This window comes from Corvus moneduloides, chromosome 4, assembly GCF_009650955.1.
Source record: "Corvus moneduloides isolate bCorMon1 chromosome 4, bCorMon1.pri, whole genome shotgun sequence".
Taxonomy (NCBI): Eukaryota; Metazoa; Chordata; class Aves; order Passeriformes; family Corvidae; genus Corvus; species Corvus moneduloides.
This window is the reverse complement of record NC_045479.1, coordinates 31,463,923-31,478,381: the sequence shown is the minus strand read 5'-3', so window position 1 is coordinate 31,478,381 and position 14,459 is coordinate 31,463,923. Positions and strand designations below refer to the sequence as shown.

Sequence of the window (14,459 nt, the reverse complement as noted above, 5' to 3'; positions counted from 1 at the left end):
CTAAAAGATCAAAAGAAAATGGTTGGGATGACAGTGAGGCAAGACAGAGGTTTTTTTCTTTGCTTGTTTTCAGCACTGGACAGCAGAGTGAATGCTTAAAGCTAGATGCCTGGAATTAAAATGGTCCAGGGCTTAAAATAAGGTAATCCTTTTCTCAAACAGAAATCTTACGATAAAATGAAAATGATTTGCAATTTCTGTAAGAGTAGTTTTCTAATAGCCTGTTGGTGACATCGGTAGACAAAGGCAGCCTTGTATCACAGCATAAGTGTAGTGCATATATCGAATTTTGTGGGTATAAAATCATGTCTCATGTATTCTCCCATGTGAGGTGCCCACATCAGGGCAGAGATTGAAAAGGCCAAAGACTTGATGAAATGCTGGTGTTTTGTCAAAGAGTAAAGAGCAAAGCACAGCTTAAGTCCAAAGAATAAATTAAGAAACGACTCCATGTTTGAGACTCTAACTGATTCACTGGAGACGGAAAAGTGGAGACAGACGGAAGGACACACAAAATCTCAAAACATGAATCTAAGAGCCTAAACTACTTGTAGAATAAAAAAAAAAAGGCAATTTTCTGCAAAATGATGCTAACAAATCCAACAGAGTTTTTAAAGGTACCTTCTCAATTAGGTGACCATCAGCATATTTTGGTGCTGCTTATGCCAAAGTCTACAGTGCACTGGTGATTCTAGCTGACAGTAGAGTCTAACTGACAGTGAGAGAAGACTGACAGATGCTTTTTTTGCCTGCTGAGAACTACAGTTGTATGGAACTCTCTGGACTATTTGAAATAATGATGTGTTACCCAGAAATTATGCTGTTCTCAGTTAAATACTCCTCTCTGTTTCTTAGGGTAAGGGAGAAAATGTGCCTCATCTTGGAGTAAAAGCAGATTTTGCTGTACGCCACCAGGAAATCAAATTTGTATTCTTTATGAGGAGGCCTCCCTGTTGGGCACTTTAACAGCTCAAAGTCAACCATCATCTGCGGGTCTCTGAGGCAGTTTTCTTCCATCAGATGAAGACAAACAAAAATCTTACAATCATTCATCCCCATTCTAAGTGATGTGGCGGCTAATAATTTGGAAGCAATATTAAAAGGGTCTCCTGCCCCACTGATATTAAAGATTGAGTGGAAGATGATACGAAAACAGTGGAGTGTACACTAAGTACTGCCTGGGAGCATGAGACATCACCTGTAGACTGTCATTCCACTACTCCAATGGAAAAAGACATCTGCTGACCTATTAAGCATAGGCAAAACCATGCAGAATAGGTTTCTGGCTAGCCCCATAAACTTATCCTAGGGGTCTAGATGAGGTTCCTTTGTCTGCAAGGATCTCTTGATAGGGAATGCAAGATGAAGATATAATTCCTGAAGCCATGACTAGCACCCTTTTACTTTGAATAAAAACCTTCCAGAGTGAGAGACAGACAGTGGTCTTAATGAGAGGAGAATCCTACCTGTGCCTACGTTTACTTGTTTGGGTGCCACTTAATGCCTTTCTTTGTCTATTTAAGTTGTCTTTCAAAATCTTCCACAAGCTTTATACTGGCAAATGGAAAGACAAGGCCTTGATGCTAGTCATGTGGGCTCTTGGGTCATGACACATTTTGTGACAAACTCTCCAGCTATGCTTTTCTCTTAACAATGAGGAATGGTTTTCTCAATAATAAGTTATCTAAAATCAAGACTAATTCAGACAAAATTACAACTAGATTGATGTTTTATTCAGAGATTTCTAGTCTGTTCCCTCCTTCCTCCCATCTATAGGAAAGGAAGGTAAGATAAGGTACCAGTACAGCAGAACACATTTCCTTCCTGCTGACCTCTGATTCCTACAGGCAGAGTGCAGGTGGGAAAATTCATCACCTCTCTTCTCATTCCTACTTGTCAGTTCAGGAAAGGGAGACTCTGGGCATAAGAGAATCCTTTTCCCCACATGTCTTAGATACAAAATGCTGTCAACCTTGATGTGGATGTATTAGTTTAATAGTGACTACAGAAGATGGTCTTTCAGCCCTCTAAGAGACAAATGTTTTCTCAAAGGGCTCTGTATAGTCCCTCTGTAGATAGCTGTAGTGGGTTCAGTTTGTAAACCAGGCAGAAACACCAATTAAGTGTAGTGGTTTGGTTCAAAATATCCATTACTTACTTATTTACCTTCTGTGAGATAAGAATTAGGAGAAAGCAAAGCAGGCACAAAACTTAAAAGAATATAAAGAAGTTTATTAATAGACCTAAAAGAAAGAAAAAAAAGTCAGACAAAACCTTCAGAACACTTCTCCTCCCCCCACCTTTCTCTCTTCTCCCACTGACAATGTAAAAAGACGACCCTTGAGATTTTCAGTCAATTTACCACTTCTATAATAACCTTTTTCAGTTCACTTAGGGAGAGGAGTCTCTCTTGCTCATGCTATGGAGACATCTCCATAAGAAGTTCTTTCATGGCTTCAATGTCACAGCCAGACAGCCGCCTGGGTTGGTTCCCTGGTCACACGTGAAAGTCCCTTCCCTCGTCTTACAGCTTTCCCCACAACTGCTTTCGAGGGTCCAGTCTTGAGCTACTGGGGTACCATTTTAAGGATGAGCTGTTCTTATGATAGGTTCTCTTCACCTATCTCTGGGAGCATCTTCATGTCTAGGAATAGAGGCCCTCCCCCTCCCCTGGGAGCAAAGGTCTTCATCACTTTCATCTCTAGGAACAGAGGTCTTCTCCTTCCCTGGGAGCAAGGGTCCTCATCAAATTACAGCTACTGTCATTTGCTTATTTCAGCACAGGTACTTTTGCTCACAATTAGAGTAACTAATTTTTTCAGCACAGGTACTTTTGCTCACCATTGCAATTTGAACGCTCCACTCCCCCATGCTTTCATGAAATTACAACAGGTACTCTCATGTATCATAGTCCATCACCATAGCTTTACAACAGAATATCAGCTTCTAGGCTTGAAGCATCTCCTCTTTCTCCTCTCTCAGGGTTTCAGCCCTTCCTTTTTTACTGACTTTGGTGTCTCTGTGGTGTTTTCTTCACTTGCCTCCACATTTCCTCTTCCTCTGGCTCGGGAGAGGATTGATGTCTGCAGGCTTCATCTGTTCTGGAGGAAACTTACAGCACTTAAGGGTAAATCTTACTCGGGCTTTGCAGCTGGAATTCGCTTATCACTGTTGGTCACATGAGCTTTGCCAGACAGCGGGCCAGCGGTCTCAGATGAGCCCCGGCCTCGCCAGGGGCTGCCTGCACGGAGCAGGGCTGTGGGGGGGGCCACAGATGGAACTGGGCCATGCCTTGGACGACCTGGCCAGGCCAAGCAAGGCCCGGCCTGGCCCCGCTGGGCTGCCTGCAGGCCCCCCCTCCTACCTGACTGAAAGCCAGAAGAAAAGGAGAGCTTTCCAGGGGTTTGTTAGTTCTTAAATGTGGACCACAGAGGCGTGTCAAGCTTCTTAAGTGGCTTAAAAAGTTGCCAATATTCAAACTAGCCAGTTGATTGGTTCTGTCAGGTCATAGAGGAAGCTGTAAGCACTTCTTTGCAAGAGAATCACTTCCATGGCTGATGCCTTCTTCACTAAAAACCCAAACTATACTAAACCATGACAATAGCTAAGAGTTACAAGTGTTTTCAAAGGATGATTCCTTGAATCATAGAATGGTTTATGCAGGAAGGGACCTTTAAAGGCCATCTAGTTCCAAACCCCCTGCCATGGGCAGGGACACCTTTTGCTAGACCAGATTTCTGAAAGCCACATCCAACCTGGCTTTGAGCATTAGTAGGGATGGGACATTCATAACTTCTCTGGGCAACTCTTTCTCTGGTTAGCACCACCCTCACAATAAAGAATTTCTTCCTTATATCTAATGCAAACCTACACTCTTTCAGTTTAAAACCATTTCACCTGTCCCATCACTACATACCACTGTGCAAAGTCCTTCTCCAGACCTCCTGTAGGCTTCCTAATGGAAGGGGCTATAAGCTCTGATTCCTGGAGTCTTCATCTCTCCATAATGAACAAGTCCAACTCTCTCAGCTTGTCTTCATAAGAGAGGTGCCCCAGCCCTTTGATCATCTTTTTTGTCCTCCTTTGGACTTGGTCCAGCTTGGTCCATGTCCTACCTGTGTTGAGGACCCCAGAGCTGGATGCAGCACTGCAGGTGGAATCTCACCAGAGTAGAGTAGAGAGGCACAATAATCCCCCTTGACCTGCAGCCCACCACATGGTTGGTTTTCTGGGCTGCCAGTGCACATTACTGGCTTGTGTTGTGCTTTTTGTCAACCAAAACCCCCAAGCTTTTTTCTTCAGGGTTTCTCTCAATCCATAATCAAAAATTAAGTGTGTAGAACAGAGATGGGATGAACCCTCTAGAGGAGCAATGTTCTCTGCACTGTCTGTTCAAATAACATAGATGATGACAGTCTCGGACTAGAGGTTTCAATTTTGCAAGGCTGCAGTTAGCTGAGGTGAACCCTATCTAAACTTAAAATTCCAACCACACAGTATCCAGAGCAGCACTTTAAATGATAAATATGGCTGAGTTAAACCCATGTGCCTATTGAAACAAAAAGGAAGACATCCATAAAGAAATTTCGGAATTACTAATCTGCCTAGTGGAAGCTGACAAAAATCACCATCCAATAATCAGACATTTACAGGCTGGTTTGTTTTTTTAATTTTTTTTCCCTGCAGATGAGTCATTTGCATGAATAGTCCAAAAACTAGAGTCCTGTTTTTCCTGTTCAAACACAATTTGAATCCTTTAAATTTCTTTTGAGGAAGAACTTCAGTGCTTTCTGATTTTTAATGCAATGTTGCCTTGAGTAATGATTTAATTGTTTAAACAGTCCAAAAATGCAAAAACTGCCTCTAAGCTAGGCCTTATTTAATGAACAGCAAGAAAAGCTGTTGCAATATATGTTACAGAATTAGCTTCATTGTGGTGAGATCACCAATTCCCTTGTCCTCCTCAGCAGTCTAGCCATTGTTTTCCATGGAACAAATCCTGCCATCTATACTCAAAATTTAATCAGGACAAAAGACACAATAACAACACTAAGAGCAACTTCTGGCAGTGCTCTTCATAACCTGAAGCTGTTTTGCTTTCCTGGCAGTATCATGCTCCATTTTGCTTGACATGATGATAAAGCTCAGCAAAAGGCAGCGCTGTGGATCCTGAGGAAAGCCGACCCACATCCCTGTCTGCCCACTCTCAGAAGAGGGATGAGAAGGCTTCACTCATTACCTTTACCTCTTTTTAAGGATAGCAGCACAAGAGAGTTTTTTTGAACAGAACATTATGTGTTATCTCTGTGCTTTTAAGTCAGATCTTCTAAAATCCCCTGCCCATTTCTTTTCAGGTGACATTGGCCTCTTCTTCCACAAAACCTCACCCTGTTTTATCTCCCCTCCCTACCCATAGTTCTTCTTCTCTGCATCGATCTCTTGCCACAGTGACAGTCCTCTTGTTTCCATTAATTGAACTTTGATGGTGTTGAAATAAAGAAAATATCACTGTGTTGGTGTACTGCTGCGCACTGCTTTGGGTAAAAATACACTTTTTTTTCTTTCTGCTATTCAATGCTTCTCTTATTTTAGTGCTCAGTGCTGTCATCTCTTCACTTGCTTCCTCCAACTTGCGTCTCAGCAGAAAGCAGGAAAGGCAGTCAGCTTTTAGCTCAGGATGACCACTCAAATATATAGAAAGAATCAAAGCTTAGTTTCATAATGTGGCAGCTATTTTGTTCCTTTTCTCAGAATCAGAAGTGCTGAGAATTGCAGAGCAGGCACCGTTGTTCTCCCCGACTTGCTGCAAGTTGCAGTTTGTTGGGCTTTTAAGTGACTCTTTGATTCCACATGAGTAGTTCATGATAAAGGAAGTGATTCAGTGCCCAAAACTCCTATTATCAGGAATGTACAACCTCTTAAGTAAGTCCCTTCTCCTGGATGAAGATAGTGAAGTTGTTAAAAAACTCAAACAAAATAATCCTGCCTATGTTGTAATTAAAAGCCCAAGAGATAACGTGAGTGCCATGCATTGCTTGGGCTGTCAACTGTAAAACAAACACTATCTTCTGCTTTATTGCATGATTTATTTCATTTTTATCTGCTTAAAAAATACTCTTTAGGGATGAGCTGCAGGAGAATGACTTTTGGACAGCTATGGGGCGAAATGAGCACACAATGAAGGGTGACCTTTCAAAGGGAGATTATCTATAAATAGCAATGGTTATCCCTCACAGCCTTCTGACATAAGCCTGCTGGGAGCATGAAAAAGGAGACCCTTTCCACCAGTTCCTCCAACGTGATTTTAGATTGGCACATGACACATTTTGGCCATGAATAGCTGATAAGAATTTGCAAAGGGATCAAGCAAAAAGCCTTAGCAGCTGTCTGGCTGTTGATATTCCCCTGGGTTTAAAAATTAGCTCAGAGCTTCCTTCTCTTTGCCCATGAACAATGGCATACACTTTACTATAAAGGTATATTAAGATTTTATGTTTGAAATATGTCACTTTGTGAGCTCATCTATTAAAAAATTAACTATAGCAAATTAGCCAAGCAGTTTCAGCAGAATTTGTTCAAACACCAAAGGGCTTTAGGATCAGACTGCAGTTCTTAACTACTGTTTTAACTTCTGCTCTGCACCATGGATCCATCAAATCCTTTATTTGGAATGAGGAAGTATTGGTATTCCTGGCCATTCACTATTTTTAAAGAGGTGAGTGAATTTATCAGGAAAAGATAATGGACTGTTCTGTTTGTAATGCATATCCTTTGCTTATTTGCCTTGTAATATTGTCATAAAATAGTATTTCAGAGATTCTATTTTTGAAGCTTTCATATGAAGGATAATCTGCAAAGGGACAGAGCATAGAAGATGACAGTTTTAAATGGTCAGATGTGATCAGTGTCTGAACACTTGTGTGTTTGTTGCATGCTTACGTATCTGTATGGTGTTTTAAGGTGCATCCTGTGTGCAGCCAGACATTACCAGCAGCCCTTCCACAAAAGGTAGAACTGCTCTGTGTTCCTAACTGCTGTGGCTTCATGTATGTAGGATAACTATTCTGATAGAAACAAAGCCAAAGCAACTTGGTTACTGTTAGATTCATATTGAATGATTACTGTGTTTATCATCACTACTATAATAATGAGTATTAGTGATCAGGATCTACACAAAAGATTGAGCCCATGCACTACATACTGTTGGTAAACAAAGTAAGAGACAGTCTTTGTTGGAAGGCATTTGCAGCCTAAATAGATGTGCAGGCAAGAGGTGTTATTATCTCCTCTTCACACATGGTGACCAAGATACACTGAGATGATGTGCCAAGGGATACAGGCAAATGTGAGGGGGCAGGGCGGGAACAAGGCAGTACCAAAGCTGGGTTACTGGTTTGCCCTGACTGTGACCCTCCTTGTTGCACCTGCTGCAAATGGAGCAGCTGATGGGCTTCCCTCTGCTTGCAGACAGCCAGTGCATGACAAGCAGCTTCCTCCCCAGCTCCTCCAGGCACGGTGTGGCCTCACAGTTGACTTCTGCGAAGTGGAGCGAGGTTCCTGTGTACCCAGGAAGTATTTGTAATCGGTTGGCTTCACAAAGGAGATTTTTTGATTCTGTCTTGCAGATGTTGTTTTAATGCACATTTGACAGTTGATTCTCTGCTTTAACATCACGATCTGGAAGCTGTTCTCTTTGGATGTTTACAGCTGTTCTTGGGTTTAACAGCAGTGCTTCCTTCAAACCTTTCCACAGTCCAGGATTCCTCCCTGAATTTATTGTGAGGAAATGTTGCCTTTAAAAAAATTAGGATTCTTAGAGATGGGTTAGTGAAAGGCATTATATAATAGCATACTGGCACTAGAAGCAGATTCTGTGACCCAGAAGATAGCTTCCAGTCCTGTGTTACTGCTGCCTATGATACAATGACTTATTTTCAGTGCAACACCACTGAGCATTGCAAGTTCTCTTCTGACATGAAAATCCCCTGAATGGTGACAGGGAGCAGATCACTCTTCTGCCATTGCTATCATGTATTTATGCTCAGATGCAACTCCAGGATCTGTGTCCTATTGTGACCTCTCCTACAAGGACAGGTATAGAAAATGATCCCTGTCCTGAACTGCCAGGACAATAGGAAATGTTAGCAGATATTAACTGACAATTTACATCTCCTGATTGTCCTTACAGCATAAAATTGAGTGTGGGTTTATCATGCAGCTGTGTTGCTGCTCCACTCCAACTGGCAGGTTAGTTTTTAAATGTGATTTATAATGTGGATCTTGTTTCCATGTTGGAATGCTTTCACATTACTGCATGAAATTTGAATGTGTCTAAATAATGGGAATGCAGTGGTGGTGGCGGCTGGGAGGCAGGGATTATATGAAAGCTGTCAGGATGCTCCGAGCACTGTGCTGCATTAGCCAAGGGATTTTTATGGGCACAGAGGCACAAAGTAACCCCTCTAATCCCTTTCTCACTGGCTTACAGACTCTGAAGAAGCTTAATAATTACAGAGGAATGCAGTCAAAGTGTTTTTAAGGACATATGTGCAGAGGCTTATTTTAGTCATTTCCTAACGGCAAATGCACTGGCGGATTCTCAAGGAGAAATCTGGGCACAAATTTTCCCTTCTCTCAACCCCCCAACAAAAAGATGATTTATGCTTGTATCAGAAAGAGGCTTAACCAGTGTGGAGCTGAAGGAATATTTCCCAGCCTGTAGGATTATGGTTTTTCCACAGCCACACCACTCACCCTCTCCTTCTGCATATACAAAGCATATCCCTGTTCTGCTGAGCCTCCCAGATGGGCTTTTTTTTTCAGTGAAAAGGCCAACAGAAAGCCTGGACGTTCCCTTTAAAATATTATCCTATCCCTCTGGAGAAGTATTTCGCCTTCTCTGAAATCACTGGTTCAGCTGATGGTGACTCTGCTGCTTATGTATCGCTATCTGTAAGTATGTCCATAACTGCATACTAAATATATGCATAAGAAGGAGGTGTCCAGGAGCTGTTTCTGTGCTAAGCTTTTAGTTTCACAGCTATGTCATTTCTGGAGGAATCTGCGCCTGAAAGAGAAAGATACAGTGTATACTCTCTCACCCCAGGGAGTTTTTGTGAATTTTTTTTTTCTCTGAGAATCTTTCCTAATTCAAGAATTATGGCATGGATTATCCCTCACTCTCCTTCGAATATAACCTCTTAGGAAAACTGGGCACGAGAAAAACAACAGTAACTGGAACAGTTCTTGAGTTTTAATGGTAGAGGAGGATAGGAAATATATACTTGTTTTACTTGTTTTATGGTGCATGCTAATGCAGTGCTTGGTGTCCCACTGTTGCTTGGAATATAAACTGCAATAAAAATGAAACAAGTTATATCTTATTACTGCATTACTAACTAAAAATGTCCTGTTTGATCAGCTTTGTAGCAAAGATGAAAGTTTGTCCATATACTTGCCATTTCTCTAAGACAATCCAAAGACCTGTAAATTCATATAAAATATATATGCGGTAAGGATTAGCCTCATCTATCTTGAATCTTCTTTTAAAATTGCAATATTCTGCCAGCACTCTAACTAAATTCTTGGTCCTTTTCTGCTAGGGATGCTAGGAACAGATTGCTCATGTTAGGATTGCAAATTAACTGTAGTTTGAATCCTTAGCATTTGATCCAGTTTACTGTGTGTGAAATTTTGAGATGAAACAATATAAACTAAACCATGATCTGCCTTTCCTGATTAGATATTAAAAACCTGTGGCACTTTCTGAAGAGAGGGTGTTTGATGAAGTGACATGAGCCTGATTTTTCTTTCCTGTGGTCTAAAACTTTTTTCCTGGGGAAACTGGCTTTCATTTTACATACTGCTTTCCCACCAAAGGCAAGGTTGTCTGGTTCAAGTGGCCTAAGCAGTTTAGATTTGAGATGACTCAGCAAATCTCTGTTTTCAAGGTGGAATCTAGATACCAAGATGAAGCAATGAGCACGTGTCCCAGCACATGCACAGACCCTTGCTGACTCCTCATGAATGTGGGTGCTACTGACCCACGTGGCGTCCTCTCGTGCTGCTTTCTCTTGCTATGCACAAGACATGCCAGGGACTTAGACAGCAACAGGAAAGAGAGAGCTTCACCCTGCAAATGCGAAGGTCTCCTTCCCTATGTGGTAGCTGCACATCCATCCCTCAAACAGAACTTTAAGTCTGTCTCAGTCTTCACACACCCACAGCATCATCAAAAATTTTTTGTAGATGGCACACAGTAACCTCACAGTATGTGAGATGGGCAGGTCTGTGCCACTCCAATTAACACATCCCAGTTCATGATAACACAGTGTCCTCCAGACTCTTACAATGTGCCATCTAATAATTACTGACTGAACAATGTTTCTCTCTTAACTAGTTCTGTAGACTTCTGTGGAATGACTTTGTGTGAGCACAAAGTCACATTTTTAATTGGAGTTACCTGCTTATTTGAATGTTAGATGCCATTACCCCAAGGTGCTGGATGTAATCTGGTTTTATTCTCTTTGATTGTTTCTAGGAAAAGATGCTTCCTGAGTAGAAGAAACATGAAAGATCAGGAAAGTGACTAACAGCACTAGAACCCTAATGACGCCTATCAAGTGCAATAACTGAAAACACCGAGGATTGTGGCAGGGATAACATAATGGGCTCTTTAGCACAATAACTGCCAGCTATTGTTTTCCAGGCAAATGACTGAGACATTGGGATGATTACTCTATAACCAGAAGAAAGCAAAAACACTAAACAGGATGAGAAAGAGATTGTAAAACACAGGAAATAAAACCCTCAGACAAACTTCCTATAGACATGAATTTCACCCCAAAACCAGTCAAGCATCAAATTTCCTCCTGATGTATGGCAATAGAGTCAGCACATTTGTACTGGGTTGAATATGTTCTTATATATATGTAATTAGGTTTGATCACAAGTTAGCTCTCTTTGGCAATAAAAAATTTACCTTTTGTTGCTTGAATATGAAACTTCAGCCCTACTCTGTACACCTTCATGCTGTCCCATTGGCTTTATTGGTAGAAGGGACTAGAGATGTTATTTCATGATGAAATGTAAGTATTTGGAGCAGAAAATCACCACTGATGACAACTCCTCATGCTGAAATAAATGTCATCCATAAACTCATCAATTTCTGTGGTGTCTGCTCCAGCAGGGACCTCATGTTACAGTAGGCAAACAATCTAAAAGGCAACATGGCATTAAAATATTGATATAACTATGTTAATAGGAAGGGAAATGTATATTTAATAAGTGCTTAGATTCCTTTCATGTTCACATGTGACACCGGATTACTCAGGCTAATCAGAGTGAGGTTGGGTCAGTCCTTGTGAGGGGAAGGTTCCAGACAATACATGGGGATATCCTGTTGTAGCTGGCTTGATTGTGTTTTTGGTGCCTTGACCAGAGGCAAGGAGCAGGGTAATCCATGTCTTGAATCCCGGTTTCTGCTGGGACACTGGGCAAGTAGTTCCCCTTGTGTGGTGTCTCAAAAGGCCCATTTCCTTTATGACTAACTCCATTGTAAGGAAGGACAGGCTTTAAGATGCTGCTGTTGCAGCCTTCTGTGAGCGACAGGGAGGCTGGAAGACACACCACTCATGCTGATTGCTCACCTGGAAGCTGGGAAGTGGCAGGACTCCTGATCCACTGACACGAGGAAGTCCCAGTTTGCCCAGAGAAAGCATTTGAAAGGGTAAAACAAAAAGCTCACTGTGCCCTGAGCACCCCCTCACACAGAAAGGTCAAGAACAACATAACCCAGGCTATTAATGGCAATGAGCTGTAAAAGCTTTGGCCTCTGTGTCATGAAACTGTAGTTGTTACTACAATGCACTTTATAACCTGCAATTCCACCTCAGGCTGTGCAGCCTAAGCATGAGGGACAGTATAAGTCCGTGTAAATGAGTGTGCACAGCCCCGTGCTCTGGCTTGTCAAGGTGTGAACTGTGAGCAGCTGTTTGGTTTTACAGACGTGACACACACCTTTCAAATAGCTGCTCATAGATTCAAAAGTTTAGCCTTTCAATTGCAAAATTGTTCTTCGTGTTAGAGTACATAAAGAGCCCCATGTGTGCCAATGTATGTGTGTGTATGTGTGTTGAGGTGCTTGCTCCTTTATTTGTTTAAAAATTATTCATAACACTTACCAACAGTACTCTGTACATTTTTGTTAATTCCAGCTCTGCTTTAGCTCTCATACCCAATGCATTTGCTGTAAGTAATAACACTTACTTAATCGCCACAATGAAGGAAATTTTCTGTGCTTGAACTTTGACACAGTAAAGTAATGGCTTAATAGAAAAGTACTTGGAAATAGTGACGAACCTTATTATGAATGTCACCTATTGGTGAGTTGTAGATCGCTTTTTAGTCTTTATCACAGCACTGTGCTTTTCCACTGGAGGGTATGTTTCCTTCTAAGCAGTTAGTTAGTGGTAAAAAAAAAAATCCCTGGTAATAAGAAAAAAAATCCCTGGTAATGAGAAAAAATTATGTCAGTGAAAGGAAAAGAGTATTTTCACAGAACTTGCACAAAGCTGAAGCACACTAGGCAATTATTTGTAGTACATTACATCCCAGGCAAGGCATACTTGCTAAGCATTAATAGTTACATGCACTGTGAGCCAGACTGATGCTTTCATTGTAAATGTACTCCATGTTCTGGCCCATAGTTGCACCACAAATTTCTGAGGATCATTATATTATCACAGAGTTCCCTTGAGATGTATTCAGTGATAATGTTGGTTATAAAGAACTTTAGAAAAAGATAGAAATATCACAGTCAGGCCAGCATTTACATATATTGCCAATTTACCATTTATAGACTCACTAAACTTGGGTTTGATTCATTACACAGCTGGTTGTTGGTTTCATAAAATATTAATGGGAGCAGAAATATTTATTTGTCATAGAAATGCTAGAAAGTATCATGACAAAGAAAAAATGGAATCTAAATCTGAAGACTGGGAAACTTCTTTAGCTCCACCTTTTACCAGGATATTCAGGAAGAACCGAGAAAAATCAATTAGAAAGAAATGAAAATGCAGGACTTTTGAGAAATCAAGTTATTCAGGCCAATAATGTCTGGTTTAGAGCCTTTTCTGAAGTGAAGGCAGCACTTTATAGTGATATTTAGCATGTGTATGGAAACAGACAAGCAGCTACTAAAGAGGGTCCCACAGCAACATCTCAGCTATCTATTTGGCATATTGAGATGTACAGAAGTAACAGAGCAGACTATACAAAATACTTCCAAATTAGCTGGAATGGTAAATATACATACATTTGGGAGTATTCAATGCTAAATACGTGCTGAAGTTGGGAGAACTATAGACCAACCACAGTGTATTACATGAAAAATGCCAGTTTGGATATCTTTCTCTTGAGTAAACACCCACAATGGAAAAAAAAATGCATCTGCATTCCTCTCCTGGACTTCTCCTGTTTTATATCCTGGGCCAGGCTGCCTCCAGTGGAAGGGGCAAGGGTGGCAACACCTGTGGAGGAGGCCCAATGACTCCACTGGAGCAGATTCGGCCACGCTACACCTGAGGCCTGTCGCCACCAGCCTTTTCTGGGGAGGCAAAGATTAATCAGAACAGTGGTGGCAAGGACTATTGACCTGGCCGATGTCCCTACACTGCACTTATGTTGACATTCCCAGAAAGGAGCTGAGACGCCTTTTACATGGATTTCCTTTGCAAGGCAAGGCCAAAAGGGGGGAGACATATATCCACATTCTTCCCTCTTCTTATCTAATCTTATCCCAAAGACCTGGTCCCTCACAAGGTCACAGGAGCATGAGGACCTGGTCTAGCACTACAGAGGACCAGGTCTGTACACAGAGGGGCCTGTCTATGCGTCGATCATGAGAAAGACTGGCTTAAATGGGGGCTGAGCTGGCTGCATCCAGACAAAGGGCTGCATGCACTAATCTTCCTGAATTGCAAGTATTGGACAGTATTTTACTCACTGGAGCACCAGATCAGAATAATTAATGAATTAAAATGGATTTTCTGCTAGGCAATATTTTACCTAGGTTTTAGAAGTTTGGGGTTCTTAATAAAAAGAACAGAAACCAAAAACCAAAGAAACCCTCCAAGACAGCTGTCTTGTGAGGGATCTGTATTCAATATTAGAAAGCTACACAGCTGTGGAGTCTGGATGCTATCATAAAAATTGAACAGTAGAGACATGGCATTGCTGGAATACAACCCACTTTGGAAGTGTGCTGGGTGCTTGGAATGTGCATATCACACAATAAATCTGCTGTTCTTGTCTTCAAAGCAAGAGCACCAATAGGCCTGTGGAGCTGATGTAATGAGATTCAGGCTGCCCTCAACAGCTGAAATATTCAGTTCAGCAAATGGATATTTCAAATGTAAATATTTATATGGGCCAAGGGCTCTTTGTTGCTTGCTATT

The 14,459-nt window shown here is 41.4% G+C and overlaps 2 long non-coding RNA genes across 3 annotated transcripts in view; both read left to right on the top strand.

Moving 5' to 3' along the window:
- Positions 1-14,459, top strand: part of LOC116443219 — an 84,093-nt gene that overhangs the window by 37,221 nt on the left and 32,413 nt on the right. The gene's annotated exons all lie outside the window — the stretch shown is intronic.
- Positions 8,385-11,160, top strand: LOC116443218. Its single transcript, XR_004239780.1, has 2 exons — positions 8,385-8,952; positions 10,541-11,160. It is a non-coding gene; the product is annotated as an uncharacterized LOC116443218 (long non-coding RNA).